Here is a 25,032-nt window from a genome sequence, read left to right as displayed (position 1 = left end):
ACAACAGACATTTAAAAAGAAAATCTTTGTAACCTTAGTGTCACTACACTCATTGATTATTTTTCTCAAAATTACATATATGTCTGCGACTGATTCCTCTCATTCTTCTTGATCTGTTTGTTGCCTTTGACAAAGTTGGCCATATTGTCATTCTCCAACCCCTACTTCCATCATCCAGTTTGGAGAGGTTGGGATTCTACTCACCTGGTTCCATTCTTATCTATCTAGTTGAAGCCAGAGAGTCAACTGCAATGGTTGTCCTTTCCATTTCCACACCTAAATATATCATTTATTTCATCTTATTTCTCATTTATATGTAGCCAAAAGCACAACATTAGGTTCTATATAGATGCTGATAACACCAGTATGTCTCTTAACCTTTTGCCTCTGGTTACCATACTGCATGTCTGACATCCAATACTGGATGAGAAGAAATTCCCTCTAACTAAATATTGGGAATAGTGAAGCCACAAACTCTATTCATTAGACAACAACTCCATTCCTCTCTTTGCCAACTAACTCTGATGGAATTAGACCATTTATAAAGACAAACTACTTCCACCTCCATACATCACATCATCTCTGTCTCAGCACTTCTTGTTATCTACTTCATCTCCTTTAGCATGCTTCTTAAAAGCCTGTACAAAGGGTAGGATTTGAATATCAGCTTCTTAAATGGTTTATTGTCAAAATGTAATTGATAATTCTCCTTTGAAGTAACTTACGATTTTTTTAATGTGTTAAAAATGCGATGCAGATGTAAATTGTTGATAGTGGTTCTATGGGATCACTGCATATCCTCACGTATAAACTGAGATTATCCTGTTAAATTTTGTTTCATACAACTTTAATATTTAGCAAACCTATAGAGCATCTATGATTAGATATAAAACTCTATTAGAAGTACAGTTTCAAGGGTTATATTATGTTGAAAAATGGAAGGAATTTCAATGGGACAAAGTTAAAGTACTAAGATTAATCTATTATTATTTTCAAAGATGTTACCATGTGATAGTACAGCCATATTGCATACTTCAATTTAGTTCAATGATATTTCTATCTTACAGGGCATTATAATCCTTTAAAATATACTATTGGAGTTCTCAGTATCTGAGAACAGTAATAAAAGTTGAGAATTGAATTTATAATATGACGTTATGGTTTGACATATGGTAACACTTTAAAACAGTATTACAGTGAAGCAACCAGAATATGTGTTCCCATCTGTATAATGATAATAGGTGCATTTAATCTATGACTTTAATTTGTGAGGCCATATGACTTGCATCATATGTAACACTCTGAGTTGTCATTCCATAGCTGTTGACTTTCTTTATTCTCTTAGAGGGTCTCTATAAATAAAAGCTTAGGAATGTCAATTCTATCAAGTTTTAAATAATCATCTAATTCTAGTTTCACTCTGAAATTCCAACCTGTAAAACATTTAACTACTTCCTCAAGGTTATGCATTCACTGAAAAGCTGTAATTACAATAGAAAGTATCACTGATCCTGCTCTTATACTTGCCATTGTTGCACAGCTTAATGTTCACTTTTTTCTTCTGCTTTCATACAGTCCTGCTCCACCTGCCAACAGCTCAGAAACTGTCCTGATCCAAGTTGGTAAAAGCACACCCCATGGCCATGATTGTACTCTCCCATGAGTTCTTTTTAATGCTTCTTATTTTTAACATCTGTTTGGCAACTGTATGGTTCAGTATTCCATCCATTTTTCTCACTAGTACATTTCCCTTAGAGTGCACTCTCTTAATTTGACTCCTACCTTTCCCAATATGGTCAGCATATTTCTAACAATCAACTCTCATCTTATTCATGTAGGCATCCTATAGAATTCATCTAGGTTCTTTTCATTTTTCTTTTTAAATGTTACCTATTTGCAGTTATCTATATAAATAATTTCAGCTTCCTATTTATGCTTAAGTCATTGAGCTTTGCCTCTCAGCCATCGACCTTGAATTTTTTATGAATAAACGGTCATGTTTCTCATCCAAAATCAAATTATGAAAATGAACATGAATTATTCCAGTTTAAGATTGGAAAGGTTGAAGCTCTCACCAACTATATGGATTCCCTTGGCTGCACCCTTCTCACTGGCAGCTTGGATGAACCGCATCTGACTATGTATAAATAAAGTGTCCCGTCACATCCAGTTGTTAATTTCCGATCCATCTGCTATCTATTTTCCATTAATTCTACCTACTTCTACACCTATGATAATGTTCTCCTCACCCCAGGTGAACCTCCTGACTCTCAATACTTTATTTTTACAGTGTAGTCTTTGTTGGCCATCCAAGTATTTGCTCGATATAAATTCAAACCCCACTCATTAAAATCTCTACTCACAGATCCAGACCCACAGTAAGCCCTGCTTTAATATTACTGTTTATAAATCCCTATTTTCGATGTATTGAATTCAATATACTTGTGCTTGATTAAAAATTCATTCTTGGCCTTGCTGCACCTTGCTCACCTTCCAGCTTCCATTATTTTTAATGCTCCAACATTGACCTTTTGAGGATCCATGTCGCTGAGGGTGGCCATACCACAACAAACAGAAGAGTTTTCAGACATCTTAACCTTATTCTCCAAGCACTCCTCCAAGCTAGCCTAGCTTAATTTTCAACTTGCTTTACTGACCAGACATTTCATGTTCTCTCTTCTGGTACTGCTTGTCATTTTAGTTTTGTTTTGTGAAGCACTTTTGGACACTTGCTTTGTTAAAGATACTATGGGTCATGAGTAATATAATTGTTTGCAAGTGAAAGCATTAGGAGTTGGAATACATCTTCAGGACATGGGTACAGATTCGGCTCAGAATTGAGAAAGTGCTGCGTTGTCAGAAGTATTGTACTTTACATGTTATATTGAACTGAGATGGAAATGTGTTGCTGGAAAAGCGCAGCAGGTCAGGCAGCATCCAGGGAACAGGAGAATCGACGTTTCGGGCATAAGCCCTTCTTCAGGAATGAGGAAAGTTTGTCCAGCAGGCTAAGATAAAAGGTAGGGAGGAGGGACTTGGGGGAGGGGCGTCGGAAATGTGATAGGTGGAAAGAGGTCAAGGTGAGGGTGATAGGTCAGACTGGGGTGGGGGCGGAGAGGTCGGGAAGAAGATTGCAGGTTAGGAAGGCGGTGCTGAATTCGATGGATTTGACTGAGACAGGGTGGGGGGAGGGAAAATGAGAAAACTGGTGAAATCCCTTGTGGTTGGAGGGTTCCTAGGCGGAAGATGAGGCGTTCTTCCTCCAACCGTCGTTTTGTTGTGGTCTGACGATGGAGGAGTCCAAAGACCTGCATATCCTTGGTGGAGTGGGAGGGGGAATTGAAATGTTGAGCCACAGGGTGGTTGGGTTGGTTGGTCCGGGTGTCCCAGAGGTGTTCTCTGAAACGCTCCGCAAGTAGCCGGCCTGTCTCCCCAATATAGAGGAGGCCACATCGGGTGCAGAGGATGCAATAGATGATGTGTGGAGGTGCAGGTGAATCTGTGGCGGATATGGAAGTTTCCTTTGGGGCCTTGGAGGGAGGTGAGGGGGGAGGTGTGGGCGCAAGTCTTGCGCCTCTAGCGGTTGCAGGGGAAGGTGCCGGGAGTGGAGGTTGGGTTGGTGGGGGGTGTGGATCTGACGAGGGAGTCACGGAGGGAGTGGTCTTTACGGAATGCTGATAGGGGAGGGGAGGGAAATATATCCTTGGTGGTGGGGTCCGTTTGGAGGTAGCGGAAATGACGGCGGATGATGCGCTGTACATGGAGATTGGTGGGGTGGTAGGTGAGGACCAGTGGGGTTCTGTCCTGGTGGCGGTTGAAGGGGCAGGGCTCAAGGGCGGAGGAGCGGGAAGTGGAAGAGATGCGGTGGAGGGCATCATCGACCACGTCGGGGGGGAAATTGCGATCCTTGAAGAAGGAGGCCATCTGGGTTGTGCGTTTTTGGAACTGGTCCTCCTGGGAGCAGATGCGGCGGAGTCGAAGGAATTGGGAGAATAGCCTGCTGGAACCCTACCTTTTATCTTAGCCTGCTGGAACCCTACCTTTTATCTTAGCCTGCTGGAACATCATCTATTGCATCCTCTGCACCCGATGTGACCTCCTCTATATTGGGGAGACAGGCCGGCTACTTGCGGAGCGTTTCAGAGAACACCTCTGGGACACCCGGACCAACCAACCCAACCACCCTGTGGCTCAACATTTCAATTCCTCCTCCAACCCCACCAAGGATATGCAGGTCTTTGGACTCCTCCATCGTCAGACCACAACAAAACGACGGTTGGAGGAAGAACGCCTCATCTTCCGCCTAGGAACCCTCCAACCACAAGGGATGAACTCGGATTTCACCAGTTTCTTCATTTCCCCTCCCCCCACCCTGTCTCAGTCAAATCCATCGAATTCAGCACCGCCTTCCTAACCTGCGATCTTCTTCCCGACCTCTCCGCCCCCACCCCAGTCTGACCTATCACCCTCACCTTGACCTCTTTCCACCTATCACATTTCCGACACCCCTCCCCCAAGTCCCTCCTCCCTACCTTTTATCTTAGCCTGCTGGACAAACTTTCCTCATTCCTGAAGAAGGGCTTATGCCCGAAACGTCGATTCTCCTGTTCCCTGGATGCTGCCTGACCTGCTGCGCTTTTCCAGCAACACATTTCTAGCTCTGGTCTCCAGCATCTGCAGATCTCACTTTGTCCATATTGAACTGAGACTCTGTCTGTCTTAAAGATTACCACAAAAGATCCCATTTTTTCCCCAGTGAGTAGCAAGATCATCCCATGTCCTGGCTAAGACTCATCCTTCCCCTCATGTCACAAACAAAAACCTATACAGTTCATTACAGTTTGTGGGAACTTGTTTTCCAGAAATTGGCTTCCATGTTTTTTCTTACATCATGATAGAGACTAGACTTCAAAAGGAATTAATTGGCTATAAAGTGCTTTAGGATGGCCTGAGGTCATAGAAGCTCCTCTATAAAGGCAAGTTATTTGCTTATTTTCTTTTATTTGTCATAATGATTGCAAACTGTAATTGGTGAATATTTTTATTCAATTTTTAAGTTAATATACAACTCTATTGTGACAGAACCAAATTAAAGTTGCATGTAATGAGCTGATTAGGGAACCAATAATTAGTGTGGTTTAACAACAAACTACATTTGAGTAATAATTTGTTTGTATCCAGATTGCATGTAAATTTAATCTTCACTGTTTTTATTTGAAGGCACATGCATTGTGTTTACTTAATTTATACTTTCCTCCACAGCTGTTTGAACAGACTGGAAATATTGAACATCTGAATAGATTTAAGTTAGAGGTGTTCTGTTAGGATTGTGTTTAAATCTGTACATTAAGATAATTTCTGTAGTTAAAAAGTAGATTCCGTATCTTTCTCAAAGCATATTTTCTTTCTATCTATCTGATGTGCACAATATTCATAATCTCTTTATTTATATGACATTTTTATGCAGGTAGAATTTATGGTTATATTCCTTAACTGTGTAAAAGGAGTATTGCCTCAGTGTTAAGTCCAACTGCACTTTCTGTTTTTGTTAGTGAATCCCAAAATGTTGCAATATGCATTCCTTCAGTAAAAATTAATATATGCATGTGATCAAATTTGTTTAGAGTTCCAATGTTATCATTGTGTGGCAAAACATTTTTTTAAGGAAATTGCTCAGACTGGTTCAGGGTGAGAGGGGAAAGATATAAAAGAGACCTAAAGGGCAACGTTTTCACGCAGAAGGTGGTATGCGTATAGAATGAGCTTGCAGGGGAAGTGGTGGAGGCTGGTACAATTGAAACATTTAGAAGGCTTCTGGATGGGTATATGAATAGGAAGGGTTTGGAAGGATATAGGCCGGATGCTGGCAGATGGGACTAAATTGGGTTGGGATATCTGGTCGGCATGGACAAGTTGGACCGAAGGGTCCGTTTCTGTGCTGTACATCTCTATGACTCTATGTTATGATGCACCTTCATGACAGGTGGGATTGAACTTGGATCTTCTAGCCTAAAGGGGAGGACATTAATGTTACGCCACACAGTACCTTCCAATAGCAATATACAATGGCTAAATATTACTGACATTGCCTATTTAGCTGTCTCTCTAATTTACTATTAATTATGAAAGTAAAGGAGAATTGAAGGTTCACAGTATGGTGGTAGGGAGGCAAAGGATCAGTATCTTTCCTTTTGGGACTCTAAATGGAATGGAAGTCAGACAATTCTATATGGTTGCTAAACCAGGAGAATTTTGCAAATTGGCAAAAGCAAGTGTTGCACCTTTTTAATTGTACAAGACTATGTTGCTTTTCGAAGAGTGACATTATTACATTATTGAGTCAGAGTGGCGCCAGGAGTCACTGTTGAGCTACAGTTTGCTGCAGACTGATGTGAACAATGCAACCAGACCTGGCAAGAGAACATCTTTCTTCCTTCTCTCTGTGAGTGAAAACAGAAAAGAAAACCATGAAAGTTAACAAAGAATTCTAATACAAGAAGGACCTAGATCCATTTGATAGAGTTATTGAGTCATAGAGATATACAGCAAGGAAATTTACCCTTTGGTCCAACTAGTCCATGCTGACCTAGATATCCTAAATTGATCGAGTCCCATTTGCCAGCATTTAGCCCGTATCCCTCTAAATTTTCCTATTCATGTATTCATCAGATATCTTTTAAATGTGGTAATTAAACCAGCCTCCACCACTTCCTCTGGCAGGTCATTCCATATACGCACCATTCTTTGCATGAAAAGGTTGCCCCTTAGGTCCCTGTTAAATCTTTGCCCTCTCACCTTGAAGCTATGCCATCTAGTTTAGGACTCCCCCACCCCATGGAAAAGACACTGTCTATTTACTCTATCCATGCCCCTCATGATTTTATCATTGCTAAAATCAACAAGACTGAGGAATAATGCTACAATTTGTGATATGGACTTTGGGCTTTGAGAATTTTGTTTTCACTACCTATACTTTCCACTTCAATATTTGTGTCAATCTATTTGTCTTTTGTTAATCTTACTTGTTTTTGAGTGTACACTTGGGATTTTAAAAGAGTGTAGTTAAATCATGTAATTGTAGATCAGTAAATCCTTTCATTTTCTTTGTCATTGGTTAGAGAATTAATGTGTTTATAATAAAATATATGTTTGTGATGAAGCCTGCAGTGAATTGTTTTTGTCCTGACTGCCAATCAGTCAGGCAAATTGATCATCTTGGTAGTTTAATTAAGTATTCACACATTTGTGATGACTTGTGATACAATGGAACTTGATTATCAATGCATTTTTCCTAGTTATGTTGTAGCAGACTCTTGTTTGCAATGGAGATGCTCACCACTTGAATTAAACTTCTGGTTTTGGGCTCATTACATCTTATAGGCAATCTCCTTGGCTTCTGACTTAGAGTCATACTTAATTGATAGACTGTGCATTTGAAAGAAGCATTAATACTACCTGTAAGAATGTTTGAAATACGTCCTATAATGTAAGTAGATGAATTAACATATGATCAGAGTCAGTCTTGTGTCTAAACCTGTCAGGATGAGATACACAGCTCGTGGATGTTGGGCGGCAGGGGACCTGACCAAATGGATCCTGAAACTAAGCTATGTGTTGAGAGAGGAACCAATTGAGGAAGGGGAAATGGAGCAGAGAAGATTTCCTTCTGGATTGAGGAGGAACAGGAAGAAACAGAATATCTTCTAAAAGAAATGTTTTCAGTTTCCTTTCAAACGTCATGGACCTTTCTGCATAGAACATAGAACATAGAAGAATACAGCGCAGTACAGGCCCTTTGGCCCTCGATGTTGCGCCGATCCAAGCCCACCTAACCTACACTAGCCCACTATCCTCCATATGCCTATCCAATGCCCGTTTAAATGCCCATAAAGAGGGAGGGTCTACCACTGCTACTGGCAGGGCATTCCATGAACTCACGACTCACGATAGTCTGGAGGTTAAAATTACAATTGAGGACTGATTTGCATATTTAAAACAGGATCCAGTCCCCTAAACACTTTCCTCCAACCTGTCCCTTACAAATAATCAATGTACTTGCTGAAAAGAGCAGATTAATGATGGCACCAATGGAAAGGAACAGAATTGGAGCAGAAAGTCAGGTGACTCATTTCAACTGCTGGATCCAACTCAACCCAACATCCAACCTCCTCTCCATCTGGCACTCTGCTTATCTGGCATCCAACCCAAAAACACCCTACCTGGTTCTCATTCGGCACCCTTCCCAAGTGCACCCTACCCACTCAGCACCTTCAAATCACACTTACCCTTTTGTAATTACTGTTTAACAGCTGCTGTTAAAGTGGCAGGAAGAACCTTTCAATTTCAATGCTGCTGGTTGCTATGCAAAGTGAATGTGGCTGCCAACCTCATGAGGGTTTCATTCTACAAAAGAATTGTCAGACTTGAAGTGCACCTCCACACTTCTGAGGACACCTGATCAGAATCTCATCCAAACATTGAGAGCTCTCCTCTTTTACTGTGAGCCTGCCACTCCTTGGAAAATCCAGTCCATTGTTCCCTCTGGCTGGGGAATCTAGGACAATGAGTTACAGTTTTCAGGTAAGGGGCTGATCATGAGTTTGAGATGAGGCGATTCAGCCAATGCTCTACAACAGAAGTTTCTGAAGACACCATCATTGTATCATTGAATATTTATAGAAAAGATAAATAGACTTATAGTTTCTTGGGAAATCAAGGAATATGTGAAGAGGTGGGAAAATGGAGTTGAAACCCAGGATCAGGCATGGTTACATTGAATAGCAGGGCTGTATGGTAGGCTCCTGTTTGTATTTTTTATGTTCTTAAATCTTGAACTGAATAAATTTCTGTTCTCGGAGAAAGAACAGGCTACTCACATAGTGATACTTGAATGCATATGCATCTGTATCTCATTTTTTGCAGTGATGAGAGATAGATATGATACGACAGAAGCCCCTTTGATGTCTCTACATAAGTCGTGGAGAACATTAGAGCTTGTCAAATGCTGGAGGACAGCAGTTGCCTGAGCTTCAGCTGAAGTTGTCACCACAAGATTCCTTAGTGTAGGAGCTTGATACAACATTCATAGTGCTGACTACTTGCATTGTGATTGACTGTTTTATCTTGCTTCTGTATAATGCAATCTTACATAGATTAGAAATGGATTGTGGTGCACTGACCATAATGTTAATTGTTGCCGCCTCCATTAGTATGAGCTCCTGGATAATTGGCAACCCCCTCCACACCAGGTATTCTCTTGGATTGTAGTTTGCCATTCCAAAAATTATTTCTGAATGGTGTGAACATGGAGCTGTGAAGAAGATCTTGACTGAAGACAATATTGCTGAGACAAAGTAAGATTATTTTACCAGAAGTCCATACACTGATACATACCATTACCCCCATGTTGAGACATGTCATTAAAATAGTGCCTCCCACACACAGATTGAATGGACAATGGCCACCAGTTGTGAGGGAAGGGGTGGTGAAGGTGAAAGGTGTTCTTTTTGCCCAGGAGGTAACACCTATTTAGGCATGCACCACAGGTAGCACATTAGTGAGAGCCTGTATGATCAGAGAAGAGTGGCCAAGGTGGGTTTTCTAAGTCTGATCATCTGATTTAAGACAATATTTTATATGCCTTGTGCATGGGTCATGGAGATGTATAAAATTGTAGTGTTCCCAAATATTAGGGCAATAGCTGGAAGCATGAGCTGGTCCATCATGGGAAGATGTGCAGGTGTTTCGTTGGCTAAGTGACCACTCCTTAATAAGCTTTTGTATGTGAGAACATACTGAGCAACTGGTGTTGTGACCATATGCTGTTGCTTGGTGTGTTAATGAAGGATCAACATACCGGGCGAAGATTAAATTCATTGTTGTGCTTTGTGTCATTGGTACCAAAGTATGGGGTAAGGACTTTAGGAATTAGGGGGAACCCCTTTTAATTTACATCCTCTTGTTGTGCCCAGCTTGTCTTACAAAATGAGCAGGAATGTGTTATGTGGCCTAATGAAAGGATGTGAAGTTGTCAATGCCAGCACCTGTGGGAAGAAGTGATGAAAAGTGGGCCAAGTAATTCTGTCGGCATTTTTTCTTAGTTTATTCTTTCAGAGGAGTTGAGTTGTGTTGTTAAAGCCAGCATTGATCATCCCTAATTGCCCTTGAGAAGTTGACAGTGGGCTGAATTCTTGAATAACTGCACTCCATGTGGTATAGACACACCCACAGTGCCATTTGGAAGATAATTTCATAATTTTGACCCAGTAAAAGAACAGCGACACATTTCCAAATCACGATTATCGTGCAAGTGGTGTTCGCATGCATCAAGTACTCTTGTCCTGCTAGGTGGCAGAGGTCGAGGGTTTGGAAGATGCTGTTGAACAAGTCTTGATAAAATGAAGCAGTGCATCTTGTAGATGGTACATACAAGCAGTGCAGAATTTACGAAACTTTAAACAGGAGATGTACATTGGAAGCTCTGGTGAAGTAATTGAATTTCTTTTCAAATCCATACCTAACTGTGGTGTGATGGCCCTGGCATTTTAAAAATATTCACTTTTGGGATATGGATATCACGGGCAAAGTTAGCATTTTTGTTAGTTCTGAATTGCCCTTGAGAGCAGCTAACAGTCCACCATGTTGCTGTGGGTCTGGAGTCACATGTAGGTCAGATCAGGTAAGGATGGCAGATTTTCTTGTCTAAGAGATAGAGTTATAGAGTCATAGAGATGTTCAGCATGGAAACAGTTTCTACAGTCCAACTCATCCATGTCGACCAGTTATCCTAAATTAATCTAGTCCTATTTGCCAGTAATTGGCCCATATCCCTCTAACCCTTTCCTATTCATAGACCTATCCAGATGCCTTTCACCACTTCCTCTGGCAGCTCATTCCATACATGCACCACCCTTTACGTGAAAAGGTTGCCCCTTAGGTTATTTTAAAATCTTTCCCTTCTCACCTTAAACCTATGCCCTCGAGCTCTGAATACCCCCACCCCAGGAAAAAATAACTTGGTTATTTCCCCTATCCATGCCCCTCATGATTTTATAAATCTCTATAAGGTCACCCTTCAGCCTCTGACACTCCAGTGAAAACAGTCCAGTCTATTCAGCCTCTCCCTATAGCTCAAACCCTCCAACCCTGGCAACATCCTTGCGTTATTACTGGATCAAGTGGATTTTTATGACAATCAATGATAGTTTCATTTTCCAGCTTTCAGTTCTAGATGTCATTATTTAATGGAATAAATTTAAACTCCTCTAGCTGCCTTAGTGGGATTCAAAACTATTCCCCCAAACTGAGAACTATGATTACTCGTACAGTGATGTTACCACTGTACCACTGGTTCCCCAATTATATATTCAGTTACCTCTGCTCATCAGTTGTGTGGTTATTTGATAGAGTATCCCACATTTTTTTGCAAAGAGAAGCTGTTCTTTCCTCCAGGACATCCACTATGACACTGTTAGAGAAGTTTGGGAATGTTCCAACAGATATTTTTCAGGCAGCTTCAGCTCAATAGTTCAACATTTATCAAGGGAATTTTCTTTTGACATTGCAGCCTCCCTCTAAATCATGGCAACCCTTTCAGGTTTCTCATGAACCACTGCGCAAGCTATCAATTAAAAGCAGCAGTAAGCTCACAACTCACTCTTCTGATGGAAGTCAAACACACATCTCAGAATGTGATGTGCCTCATGCTGTCGTGTTTAGTAGTTCAACATCCACTTTGTTCTTGGTTGAAAATCTATGTCAGCCTTTCACATCCCTATCTGTTTTCAACAGGTGAGGAAAAGAACTAAACATTAGCACCAAATATCAGATCCTATAAAATCTATCAAGCTGGTGATGTATGGGAAGGTGTCATTCTGTTATTGCTATTGCATGCAAAATCTTTTCTATGACTGTTATCAGAGGTTTTGATCATACTATTTGTGGATTTTAGGTGGAAGTTCAATAAATGTATTACTTCTGTCAGCCTTTATTTCTTGAGAGCTGCCAAACTGTGTGCTTCTTCCTTTAGCTTCTGGCAGCTCTTAGCATGTCATCATCTTCCGGTTCACATCCCATGTTGTGGGGATGGGGGCCCTTCTCTCAACTTCATAATTATTTCCTTTAGCTTCTGGGAGGAACATGACTTACTTCATTGTAAGGTTTTGTAATATCTGGCAAGCTATAATGAATTGGGAGACTTTTACTAAAGTACATTTCCATTGAATTACAACAACATCTGAAATGAGATTTGCTTCTATGTGCTGCTGTAGGCACTTCTTGTAATAACGTGGGCTTCATTATATCAATTGTCCACATTTCCCTAGTTTATTTTTTTATTATCAATTACCATAACTACTTAGAGTTATTTCAGTTATAAAATGACACCCTGATACATGACTTGGAGTCAGTAGATTATTGTATAAGAAAAGCATAGTGACAGCTTCCTGAGTATTGGATATACATATATAGAATAAAGTAGGGGCGGCACAGTGGCTCAGTGGTTAGCACTGCTGCCTCACACCGCCAGGGACCCGGGTTCAATTCCCACCTCGGGAAACTGTCTGTGTGGAGTTTGCACATTCTCCCTGTGTCTGCGTGGGTTTCCTCCTGGTGCTCCGGTTTCCTCCCACAGTCCAAAAATGTGCAGGTTAGGTGAATTGCCGATGCTAAATTGCCTGTAGTGTTAGGTGCATTAGTCAGGGGTAAATGTAGGGGACCGGGTCTGGGTGGGTTGCTCTTCGGAGGGTCGGTATGGACTTGTTGGACCGAAGGGCCTGTTCCACACTGTAGGGAATCTAATCTAATCTATACATGAGCTGTAGATCAATAGACTGGAAGCCTTTCCTATTCATGCAATTGATTGATTGCTAAATGGGACTTTGTATGCCTCTTGCATTCTATCAGTTCCTCTTTGTGCATTTGATTACCTTGCCAGTTGATGGAATTGTATCATTTGAATTCTTTGTTTCCCTTGTTTAAATGGCACAAAGATTAATAGTGATACAGACATTTTTCCTGCATCCATGTTTACTGCGCAATGGGGTAGCCTGTGACGATGGTAACATTTAGTCACAGGATGTTACAACACTTTGATTTGGCCTGGTAATAAGGGCAAAAACTGCTGGAAGTGTTTGATAGATCACTCAGAATAGGTTCTTGGTCAATTGCAGGAGTTTGTATATTTTGTTTTGATCACTTAAAGAAAAGGTTAGGCAGAAATAGTGTTGTTAACTGGCTGTATAAGTTGGGACTCAGGAGAAATCCCGGTGAACGTTTTGGTGGCTCCATGCTGTAGGAAGAATTAGGGCTAGAAAATAAAGTTTTCATAGTTTAGTACAGCTGAGAGTGGGAGCAAGGAAACACAAAAGTTGGTGGAACTGAGAAACGTTGGAGCAAAAAGAAATTCTGAGGCTGTGGCTGACCTTTTAGTAAGAAGTTGGAGTTGTGTTGGTATTTGTGAACATTCTCAGAAATTCTGGGGAATGCCATCTGGGGAGAAACAATTGAGTTCGCAAGATGTAAGCAATTATTGAGGCAGTTTGGATGGAATGGTTTTAAGGAAGTTCCAAGATCTTCAGACTTAAAGAATTAGGATTCCTTGTGATGGAGACAAAGTTTTAACAAGATTTGATGAACCGCAATGTCACTAATGTCTGGATGGGATGTTGAGAAATCTGTGGGATCTGTCTTGACCACATCTGCTTTTTGATGTGTTCTGTGGGATGTTTGACCACAGTTTGTCTGTTAATCGTGTTTACCTCATTTTAATTCTTGATGTTTGAGTAAGCGATGTTTGTATGTGTGTACATGTGTATAAATTGTCTTACTCTTCTAACCTTGTATAGAAAAGTTTATTTTGATTGTTCTATATAATGGAATCTTGTGGTTATATTCCCTTAGTAAATACATAAGGGTTTAAACTTTGTCTACTTTAAATAAAAAGTTACTGATTGCTGATCAGTTCATAATATAAATTTAGTGTTCTCTTCTGGGATTGTATCATAACTGCACTCCACTCAAATTGAATATCTGTAATCTTTAGGCAATGGTCAACTGCTGTCTGACTAATGTGGGAAAGTCACTATATGCTTTCCATAAGGATTCAATTGGAAAGAAATTGAACATACTATAAATGATTTAATTGAGGTATATAAAGTGATCAAAGGAGTTGAATGGGTAAATAAAGTGGAAATATTTCCTGTACTGGTGTTATGATCTTTGTAGGGACCATTAACTTTTTAGAAGATATTTGAGCATTAAATAGTCAGCTGGAAGAAACTGTGCCAAACATTGTGATGTTTTTAAGCAAAGAAAATCTCTGTTGTATTATTTATACTTTTTATAATCTAGCACCTATGGCACCAGGATTGTGCGAATTGATCAAGTATTCTAGATAATCAAAGGTTCACATAATCAATGTAAAAACACACACTAAATAAAAGAAATGTAATGCAGCATAACCTATTAAAATAATAATGCAACTTTACCTTAAATAACATTTATTGGCAGATAACCTTCTCACTCAAAGTCTCAACTGACTACTCAAACATTGTGGTAGATTGTAGTACTTGAAGAGAAATTTACTCAAAATTGAATCAACTGTTGATATTTTGTGTAGCTATTCAATTGAACAACAAATATATTTACAATGAGGTAAATAAATAAAACTACTATGATCATAAGACAGGATAATGCAGTAAACTTCGTGGTATTTGAGGTATTTAATTTTTGCCGGTTTATCGGAAGTGCCGATCCATAAGGTGCTGTTAGAACACAATTTGCTGCATATATGCGTTTACGAAGTAAGGAAAGCAAACATTTCGAACTTGACACAATAGTTTTACAAATGTTTGCCACTAATTCAGTTTTGCTTTTATTTGCCACCTAGGATATTTTGAAGTTTAATTCAATTTTCTTGGGGCTAGGCCAAAAGGGCACCACAGCCCTCAGGAATTCACTTCAAATTCTCCCCAACATTTGAGAATTCAAGGTATGAAATTTCATGAGGATCCTTCTATCAACTTTTGTATAAGCAATCCTTTGAAATTTCCTCACAAGCTCAGAACAATGTACCTCTTGGTTCATTTGTGGGTTTCACTATATTCTCTAACTTAGTTACTTGTTTTCTAGATAAGGGGTTGTATAGATTTCTTCATTGGGTTTCAAGTTAAGCAAACTTATTTTCATCTGAAACTTGGGCAATCAGGGTTATTGTAGATTTCTTACATGAGTTTCAACTTGGAAAAATCTTTCAGCCTCTATCATTCACAAACATTGTCTCCAAACTGAACTGCTTGACTGTTTGCTTCTATGAGCAAACACATACTTTACACACACAAATTAAACCAAAGGAATCTCCTGATATCCCATTGCCCATCAACATAGTAATGCATCATAATTGGGATGTTTCAAGCAGAAATGTAAGTTAAGATTTTTTTAGATCTCAGAACCAAAATTTTTGAATCTGTGATCGATTTTAATAATTTACATTTCCAGTGAAATATAAGACACTTCCTTCAGACTGGCAAGTTGCACCAAGTAATTCTCTTGTTTTCCAGCTTCTTTTAATCTGGGAACCACATAAATAATCAAAATAATTTATTGATATAATGATGGCACATTTGTTGTACTAGGAGGATCAGAGATGGGTCATCCATTCCTGAACTTTTCTCATTTCAAACTCTGACCTTGTAGCATAAACATAAGTTATCTTTGACCCACAATTAAACCAAGCTTCTTTGTTTTGCTTTTATGTTAGGATTAATTAACAGTTCTCCATTCAGATTCTTTTGTTGAGGAACATTTAAAAAAAATCAAATCTTAAAATATATAATTTATGAAACAAAACATTTGCAATGTAGGGGAATCCAGAACAAGGTGGAATAGACTTAGAACTAGAGGTATGGTATTCAGTGGTGATGTCAGGAAAAACTGCTTTATACAAAGGTGGTGGAAATCTTGACTATTTTCTCCCAAAATATTGCAGCAGCTGGGTCAATTGACATTTTCAAAAGTGAGATTGATAAATTTTTGTTCACAAGATTTTAAATAGTTATGAAACCAGAAAAGATAGACAGTTTTTAAATAAGGGTCTAGATTAGTGTGGTGCTGGAAAAGCACAGCAGGTCAGGCAGCATCTGAGGAGCAGGAAAATCGATGTTTCGGGCAAAAGTCCTTCATCAGGAATGAGGCAGGGAGACTCTGGGGTGGAGAGATAAATGGGAGGGGGTTGGAGCTGGGGAGAAGGTACAATAGGTGGATGGAGGTGGGGATGAAGGTGATAGGTCGGAGAGAGAGGGTGGACCGGATAGGTGGGAAGAAAGATAGGCGGGTAGGACAGATCATGAGGATGGTGCTGAGCTGGAAGGTTGGAACTGGCATAAGGTGAGGGGGGAGGGAAAATGAGGAAACTGGTGAAGTCCACACTGATGCCCTGGGTTGAAGTTTTCTGAGGCAGAAGATAAGGCCTCCAGGCGTCAGGTGGTGAGGGAGTGGCGGTGGAGAAGGCCCAGGATCTGCATGTCCTCGGCAGATGGGAGGGGGAGTTGAAATGTTTGGCCACAGGACGGTGGGGTTGATTGTTGTGGGCGTCCTGGAGATGTTCCCTAAAGTGGTCTGCAAGAAGATGTCCAGTCTCCCCAATGTAAAGGAGACCGCATCGGGAACAACAGATACAATAAATGACATTGGTGGATGTGCAGGTGAAACTTTGATGGATGCGAAAGGCTCCTTTGGGGCCTTGGATGGAGGTGAGGGGGGAGGTGTGGGCGCAGGTTTTGCAAATCCGGTGGTTGCAGGGGAGGGTGCCAGGAAGGAAGGGTCGGTTGTTGGGGGGCGTGGACCTGACCAGGTAGTCACGGAGGGAACGGTCTTTGTGGAAAGGAGTGGGGAGGGAAATATATCTCTGGTGGTGAGGTCTGTTTGGAGGTAGTGGAAATGTTGGCAGATGATGCGGTTTATGTGAAGATTTGTAGGATGGAAGGAGCGGACCGGGGGAGATTATGTTGTTGCGATTGGAGGGGTGGGGTTTGAGGGCGGAGGTGCAGGACATGGATGAGATGTATTGGAGGGCATCTTCAACCACTTGGGAAGAGAAATTACGATCTTTAAAGAAGGAGGCCATCTGGTGTGTTCTGTGGTGGAACTGGTCCTCTTGGGAGCAGATACGGTGGAGGTGGAGGAATTGGGAATACAGAAAAGCATTTTTGCAGGAGGTAGGGTGGGAAGAGGTGTAATTCAGATTAGATTAGATTAGATTACATTACATTACAGTATGGAAACAGGCCCTTCGGCCCAACAAGTCCACACCGACCCGCCGAAGCGCAACCCACCCATACCCCTACACTTACCCCTTACCTAACACTACGGGCAATTTAGCATGGCCAATTCACCGTAACCTGCACATCTTTGGACTGTTGGAGGAAACCGGAGCACCCGGAGGGAACCCATGCAGACACGGGGAGAACGTGCAAACTCCACACAGTCAGTCGCCTGAGGCGGGAATTGAACCCGGGTCTCTGGCGCTGTGAGGCAGCAGTGCTAACCACTGTGCCACTGTGCCACCCACCGGTAGCTGTGAGGATCAGCCATGAGCGAATTGGAAGAAAATGCTCAAGATAGGATAGTGAAAAAGGCCTTTGGTGTGCCTTATTTTATTGGTTAGAGCATTGAGTACAGGAGTTGGGAGGTCATGTTGTGGCTGTCCAGGACATTGGTTAGGCTACTTTTGGAATATTGCGTGCAATTCTGGTCTCCTTCCTATTGAAAAGGTTCAGAAAAGATTTGCAAGGATGTTGTCAGGGTTGGAGGGTTTGAGCTATAGGGAGAGGGCGAATAGGCTGGGGCTGTTTTCCCTGGAGTGTTGGAGGTTGAGGTTTATAAAATCATGAGAGGCATGGATAGGATAAATAGACAAGGTCTTTTCCCTGGGATGAAGGAGTCCAGAACTAGAGGGTATAGGTTTAGCGTGAGAGGTGAAAGATATAAAAGGGACGTATTGGGCAGCTTTTTTATGCAGAGTATGGTGCATGTGTAGAATGAGCTGTCCGAGGAAGCAGTGGGGGGATCCAAGATGGCAGCAATCTGAGAGACCTGATCTCACCTCTCCACTTAGGTTATTTCTATGAAACTTCGGCATTTAAAGAGCTCTTGAACTTATAGAACTTATACAAAGTTTTTATCAAGTCTGCTTTATTAAAGAAACATGAGAAAAGGTAAAGGTTCCAGCAAGTCCCAACACGGGGACACTCACTTGAGAAGTAGGACACTTCCACAGCCGCAGCTGTAGCTATATCCACTAGTCCATCGGTGTTGCTCACTCACTAGGCCCTGGCTACGGAGTTTGCAAAACTGTGAGACATGATCACGTCATCGATTGAGGAGAGGTTTGGCGGTAGGCTAGCCCCGATCTCAGTCATACTCCACAAGCACAAGGAGCAGCTGGAAGGCCTTGAATACCAAACGGAAGAAGTTGAAAGAAGGACCGCAGCTTCAGAAACCATGATTGACTCTTCAAAAGAACACAGTCGAGTACTGGAGAATCAGGTTCTTACCTTACAGACCTCGAGAATAGAGGTGGGCTGAAGAACATTCGTGTTGTGGGGCAGCTGGAAGGAATAGAAGGTGACCAGCCAGCGAACCTCTTTGAAAGCTGGCTGCCACGATTGCTTGGTCTGGAGGTCGCGTTGAACAAGGTGAAAGTTGAAAGGGCCTATTGAGTCGTGGTATGCAGGCCTGGCATGGACCAGCACCCTCGTGCAGTCCTAGTGTGACTCCACAACTACAGGGGCAAAGTTAAAGTTATGGAGGCCTCCAGAATAAAGGGAAAGGATTCAAGACCTTAACTTAATGCAAGTTCCAAGATAATGTTCTTTCAGGACTTCTCTGCAATTTGTAAAATGAAACCAGAGAAGACTAGGAGACCTTGGTATCTATTATTTCCTGAGGTATCCGGTGGTGCAATGTTTCACTTATGATGAGTCTATGCACTCTTTTGACTCTTCAGAAAAAGCGAAAACATTTCTGGACACTTTAAAATAGATCAAGTAACTTAAAGAATGTGAACAATAGTGTCTTTTTCCTTTTACTCTCTCCTTTTCTTTAAGAAAATCTTGCTGATTTTTCTTCTGATATTAATAGGTGTTAATGTATATTTGGGGATGGGTAGAGTGTTTACTTTTAATTTCCTTGTTAATTTGTTTTTCTCTTTCTCTTTCCTCCACTTCCTGCTCCTCCGCCCTTGAACCCCGCCCCTCCAACCGCCTTATTTTCACCATGGACCCCAACGCCTTATTTTCACCATGGACCCCAACGCCTTATTTTCACCATGGACATCCAGTCCCTGTACACCTCCATCCCCCATCACGAAGGACTCAAAGCCCTCCGCTTCTTTCTTTCCCGCCGTACTGACCAGTACCCTTCCACTGACACCCTCCTTCGACTGACTGAACTGGTCCTCACCCTAAACAACTTCTCTTTCCAATCCTCCCACTTCCTCCAAACGAAAGGAGTAGCCATGGGCACCCGCATGGGCCCCAGCTATGCCTGCCTCTTCGTCGGATATGTGGAACAATCCATCTTCCGCAACTACACTGGCCCCACCCCCCACCTTTTCCTCCGCTACATCGATGACTGTATCGGCGCCGCCTCGTGCTCCCACGAGGAAGTTGAACAGTTCATCCACTTCACCAACACCTTCCACCCCGACCTCAAATTCACCTGGACAGTCTCAGATTCCTCCCTCCCCTTCCTCGACCTTTCTATTTCTATCTCAGGCGACCGAATCAACACGGACATCTACTACAAACCGACCGACTCCCACAGCTACCTGAACTACAGCTCCTCCCATCCTGCCCCCTGTAAAAACGCCATCCCATTCTCCCAATTCCTTCGACTCCGCCGCATCTGCTCCCAGGAGGACCAGTTCCAAAAACGCACAACCCAGATGGCCTCCTTCTTCAAGGACCGCAATTTCCCCCCCGACGTGGTCGACGATGCCCTCCACCGCATCTCTTCCACTTCCCGCTCCTCCACCCTTGAGCCCCGCCCCTCCAACCGCCACCAGGACAGAACCCCACTGGTCCTCACCTACCACCCCACCAATCTCCATGTACAGCGCATCATCCGCCGTCATTTCCGCTACCTCCAAACGGACCCTACCACCAAGGATATATTTCCCTCCCCTCCCCTATCAGCATTCCGTAAAGACCACTCCCTCCGTGACTCCCTCGTCAGATCCACACCCCCCACCAACCCAACCTCCACTCCCGGCACCTTCCCCTGCAACCGCAGGAGGTGCAAGACTTGTGCCCACACCTCCCCCCTCACCTCCCTCCAAGGCCCCAAAGGAAACTTCCATATCCGCCACAGATTCACCTGCACCTCCACACATATCATCTATTGCATCCTCTGCACCTGATGTGGCCTCCTCTATATTGGGGAGACAGGCCGGCTACTTGCGGAGCGTTTCAGAGAACACCTCTGGGACACCCGGACCAACCAACCCAACCACCCTGTAGCTCAACATTTCAATTTCCCCTCCCACTCCACCAAGGATATGCAGGTCTTTGGACTCCTCCATCGTCAGACTACAACAAAACGACGGTTGGAGGAAGAACGCCTCATCTTCCGGCTAGGAACCCTCCAACCACAAGGGATGAACTCGGATTTCACCAGTTTCCTCATTTCCCCTCCCCCCACCCTGTCTCAGTCAAATCCATCAAATTCAGCACCGCCTTCCTAACCTGAGATCTTCTTCCCGACCTCTCCACCCCCACCCCAGTCTGACCTATCACCCTCACCTTGACCTCTTTCCACCTATCACATTTCCGACGCCCCTCCCCCAAGTCCCTCCTCCCTACCTTTTATCTTAGCCTGCTGGACAAACTTTCCTCATTCCTGAAGAAGGGCTTATGTCCGAAACGTCGATTCTCCTGTTCCCTGGATGCTGCCTGACCTGCTGCGCTTTTCCAGCAACACATTTCCAGCGTTTCTCTTTCCTTTGTTAGGCCTGAGTCTGAGATGCAGCTCAAGCTGGAAGGAGTACTGAGGTTTTTTAGGGATATGTAAGTGTCCCCCTGTGGGCGGAGGTAGAGCCCCTCATCAAGTGTTTTGTAATTGGTTTAGTTTGTTGGCTTTTTTGTTTATGTAGATGTCAGTATGCTAGATGTAGTAGTATTTTAATGTATTTTTATAACTTTTTTTTGTTTATGCTCAGCAGTTGATAAATCAAATTCTTCCTTTTTAGAGATTAAATAATATTGTAGAGAGTCATGGCTAATTGTGTCCTCAAATGGTGTACCTGGAATATTAAAGGGAGCCATTTGTCAGTTAAGAGGTAAAAGATGCTTTCTAGTCTTAGGAAGGAGAGTGGACATTGCACCTTTGCAGGAGACTCACCTTGAAGGTAAATAATATTTGAAATTGCAACATGGTGGGTTCGATCAGGTGTACTTCTCCTTTAATACTAGGAGCAGGGGATTGGCAATACTCATTAGGAAGAATCTTTCACTAGAGTTGTTAGATCAGGTTAAAGTTGAGTTTGTCATTCTTAAGGCCTCAATACATGGAGAAGAGTATTGTATTTTGAATGTTTATTGTCCCCCAGCGCACCCCCTTAAATTTTTGGTAGATCATTCTCCAAACTGATGGCTCTTGCACTGGGCAGATTATTATAGAGAGAGACTTTAATTGTCTCATGGATTCCAAGGTGAATAGAAGGCCTAAAGGCCCCTCTACATATTCTTTACAATCTAATCAACTAGTGGACTTACGTGTGGAATTGGGGTGGGTGTATGTCTGGAGGCATCTCCACCCACAGGCAGGGACTGTGCATTCTTTTCTAATCCACACAAGCGCCTTTTTAGGATTGATCTTTTCCTCATCCCTGCATTTTCCTTGGATTCGGTAGCATCCTGTATAATTGGAAATATCACTATTTCAGATCACGCTGCAGTACATCTGGAGACTATGGCTAAGGGCAGTGTTGCAGGCTCTCAGCATTGGTGAATGGATCCCTCTATTCTTAAGGGCAGTAAGTTTGTCAAATGTTTCCTCAATGAGTTTAATGCATTTTTAGCTACCAATTCGGACATGGCCAGTAACTCGTGCATTCTTTGAGAGACTGCTAAGGCTTATGCCAGAGGGATAATTATTTCTTACTTTGCCAGTCAGGTTGGTGGGGGTCCTCCATACTGATCCTCTGACAGCGGTTGTCACCAATGGTGTGAGATTTAGTTATTTAAATGATCGTAAGGGCAGTCGACAGGGCTGTTTCTTCTCGCCATTGCTTTTCACATTGGTGATTGAGCTGCATAGGAGTCCTAATATAGCCGACCCAGAAGTAGGATCTAAATCACATGAGATCACATAGAACGCGGATGATGTTTTTGCTGAATCCAATGGTCTCGGTATCCCATTTGATAAATGTATCAATTTGTTTGGCTCCTTTTCAGGTTGTAAGATTAATTTCTCAAATCAGAGGCTATGCCTATGGGGAGTGTCTTAGGAGGATATCTGAGGTGGAGGGTGAATCACCGTTTCCCCTTGAAATGGTCACAGGAGGGTTTCTTTATTTAGGCATCTTTGTTACTCCTGTCTTTGATCCGTTGTTTAAGGTCAATTTGCTCGACAGGATTAAGAAACATCTTCAGTGATGGGAGGCACATCTAATATCCTGGCTAGGCCAGGTAGCTCTTCTCAAAGTGAACATTCTCCCCCATTTTCTATATCCTGTACAAATGCTTACCTTAATTTTTCCTAGGCAAACATTCCAGAAACTTAATGGATGGTTTAGCTCCTTTACTTGGCACCACAGGTGATCTCTTATCAAGCTGGCTAAATTGCAGTTGCCTCATGGATTGGGAGGAGTGGACCTCCCGGATATTAAAAGATACCAATTAAGTTCCTATCTATCTTTTGTTAGTGACTGGGCTTGTGAGGATCTGGCGCCAATATGGTTAGTAAAGTATCCTAGACAAAGTATCCCCTCATTTGCCTGTTGTTCTTATATAAAATGAAGACAGTTACAGAATATTTCCATAATCCAATAATTATTATTACTGTTAAGGCATGGAGAGCAATGTGGCAGAGTGAGGGTAATACATCCAAACGTTCTTTCTTATCCCAATAGCTGCTAAGCTGAGCTTTCAGCCAGGGATAATAGACCCCGGCTTTAAGCTCTGGGCAGCTAGAGGAACCTCCAACTTGGGTGATTTATTTGAGGGTGAAATAATGATTTCCTTTGACCAAATAACCCGTAAATATGATTTAGCTAGCAGAGACCTTATTCATTTTTTTCAGGTCAGGGATTTTATTCAAAAAGGGACCATGCTTTTGACTGACACCTCAAATCTGTTATGGAGAAAAGGGTGCTTCATGCTAAAAGTACCCTCTGTAATAATACTTTTTATCATATTACAGGATAATCTTTTAGAAGGCATTGAGTGGCTTTGTGCGGTCTGAGAGAGTGAACTAGAGGTTGAGATCTCTATGGAGGCATAAGAGGACATTTGCGAGAATGTGAGGAAGATTTTGATTTTTTAAATATATTTTTATTGAAAAAATTGATTTTTTTAATATTACAAATACAAAACAATACAATTCAAAACAGTACAAAAAACCCATATAATAAAGAAAATCCTCAACCCACCCTCATGTACAAATGTATAAACTTATAAAGAAAAATATAGAATTTTAAAAAAAACCAAACTGGCTATTTAACTAAATAAATAAATAACCAACAACAAACTAATAAGTACATAGAACATAGAACATAGAAGAATACAGCGCAGAACAGGCCCTTCGGCCCTCGATGTTGCGCCGATCCAAGCCCACCTAACCTACACTAGCCCACTATCCTCCATATGCCTATCCAATGCCCGCTTAAATGCCCATAATGAGGGAGAGTCCACCACTGCTACTGGCAGGGCATTCCATGAACTCACGACTCGCTGAGTAAGGAATCTACCCCTAACATCTGTCCTATACCTACCCCCCCTTAATTTAAAGCTATGCCCCCTTGTAATAGCTGACTCCATATGTGGAAAAAGATTCTCACTGTCAACCCTATCTAAACCCCTAATCATCTTGTACACCTCTATCAAGTCACCCCTAAACCTTCTTTTCTCCAATGAAAACAACCCCAAGTGCCTCAGCCTTTCCTCATACGATCTTCCTACCATACCAGGCAACATCCTGGTAAACCTCCTCTACACCCGTTCCAGTGCCTCCACATCCTTCCTATAGTATGGCGACCAAAACTGCACACAATACTCCAGATGTGGCCGCACCAGAGTCTTATACAACTGCAACATGACCTCAGAACTCCGGAACTCAATTCCTCTACCAATAAAAGCCAGTACGCCATATGTCTTCTTCACCACACGATTTACCTGGGTGGCAACTTTCAAAGATCTGTGTACATGGACACCAAGATCCCTCTGCTCATCCACACTACCAAGTATCCGACCATTAGCCCAGTACCCCATCTTTTTGTTACTCTTACCAAAGTGAATCACCTCACACTTAGCTACATTGAACTCCATTTGCCACCTTTCTGCCCAGCTCTGCAGCTTATCTATATCCCACTGTAACCTGCCACATCCTTCCTCACTGTCTACAACTCCTCCGACTTTCGTATCATCCGCAAACTTGCTCACCCAACCTTCTAACCCCTCCTCCAGGTCATTTATAAAAATGACAAACAGCAATGGTCCCAAAACAGATCCTTGCGGAACACCGCTAGTGACGGCACTCCAAGATGAACCTTTGCCATCAACTACTACCCTCTGTCTTCTTCCAGCCAGCCAACTCCTAATCCAAACCTCAACTCACCCTTAAAGCCATACCTCCATATCTTTTGCAGTAGTCTACCATGGGGAACCTTATCAAACGCCTTACTAAAATCCATATACACCACATCTACCGCTTTCCCTTCGTCGACCTCCTTAGTCACCTTCTCAAAGAATTCAATAAGGTTTGTGAGGCACGACCTGCCCTTCACAAAACCATGCTGACTATCCTTGATCACATTAT

General features: G+C 42.2%; 1 long non-coding RNA gene across 1 annotated transcript in view; it reads left to right on the top strand.

The window, feature by feature from the left end:
- Positions 1-25,032, top strand: part of LOC148147952 (uncharacterized) — a 39,659-nt gene that overhangs the window by 1,272 nt on the left and 13,355 nt on the right. The window lies entirely within an intron of this gene.

This window comes from Chiloscyllium plagiosum, unplaced genomic scaffold (genome assembly GCF_037043375.1).
Source record: "Chiloscyllium plagiosum isolate Xiang-an unplaced genomic scaffold, Cpla_swu_hap1 HiC_scaffold_14, whole genome shotgun sequence".
Taxonomy (NCBI): Eukaryota; Metazoa; Chordata; class Chondrichthyes; order Orectolobiformes; family Hemiscylliidae; genus Chiloscyllium; species Chiloscyllium plagiosum.
This window is presented reverse-complemented; position numbering and strand designations above follow the sequence as displayed.